Source organism: Helobdella robusta, assembly GCF_000326865.2.
Source record: "Helobdella robusta unplaced genomic scaffold HELROscaffold_62, whole genome shotgun sequence".
Taxonomy (NCBI): domain Eukaryota; kingdom Metazoa; phylum Annelida; class Clitellata; order Rhynchobdellida; family Glossiphoniidae; genus Helobdella; species Helobdella robusta.
Window position 1 is genome coordinate 36,576 of NW_008705346.1, and position 1,348 is coordinate 37,923.

The following is a 1,348-nucleotide window of genomic DNA, read 5'->3' on the forward strand; positions in this document are numbered from 1 at the left end:
TCTGCTGACAGATTGTTGAAAATCATTTCCATTTCCAACAACGGTCATTGGCATTAGGAAGTTATAAAGGAGGGAATTTGTGTCGTTTTCGTCCCCAAACTTTATATCAGATATTCCGTCAATGTTTTCCGTAGCGAAGACGACGTCACTGTTGTGAAACGTTAACAGAACTAGCAATAAAAAAGAAGTGTTGTTGTGGTTGCATGTCCAAATTTTTAACTTTCTGAAAGAAATGTATTAATAAAATGTAACCAAACTGGTATTTTTATGATACTTGTGAGAGATTTGCATGCAAATACGCTTACTTGATATAGTATGACATGATCAGTTTTAATAAATTTTCACTAAAAAACGACTTTTTTAACTGAATTAAAAATAAAATTTAAAAGTAAACCTCAAACTTGGTTACCGTCATAATTAGATCTAGATCTACTTTTAAGTCTGAGTAAAAAGTTGAAATTCATTTTTTTAATTTTATAATCCATCATCTATACAATACTCGCAACATGTGTGCTATTGCAATAATATAATCAAATAATAATTAACTCAACCCACTTGCAAATTTGTATTTCTACGTTTTAGATATTTTACATGTTTTAGGTATTTTATTTTACATATTTTAACGTTTTTATTTTACTTGAAACTTGTTCAACTAATCTCAATCCCTAACCTACCTATGAATTAAAATAAGTTCAGTAAAGAAAATAGAAACTTGAAGAGAAACATAACAACAACGACACCGAATGAATGAATGTTGTGTATGTGTGTGTTGTATTGTATTATAAACTTGTATAAAACATTAGTTCGCTCTCATCTCGAGTACTGTTCACAGGTTTGGACTCCAGATCTGCAAAATACAAAGACATTCTTGAACGGGTACAGCGTAGAGCAACAAAGATGATCGAATGCGTTGGAAAACTAGAATGAAAGAATGCGGATTAACAACACTAGAAAGCAGAAGAGATCTGATTCAGACATATAAGTTAATAACTGGAAAAGAAGAAACACCGTTCACCAGGTTCTTTCAACTAGAAAAAAGGAAAGGATTAAGAGGTCATAGATATAAGCTCTTCAAGAAGACAGAAAATCCAATAAAGCAAAGATTCTTCAGCAGCAGAGTGGTAAACGCCTGGAATGGACTGAACAATGAAATAGTCTCAGTGGATTCTATCAGCAATTTTTAAATCAAGCTAGGATAGCTAGGATACTAGAACGTATATTTTGTAGTGGTTCTTACACAGATGCTAGTCTGCTGAACCACTTTAAACTTTGTTATTATTATTATAATTATTTATTATTATTATGGATATATATATAAAATATCCATGATTATCATTAAAGTCAAATG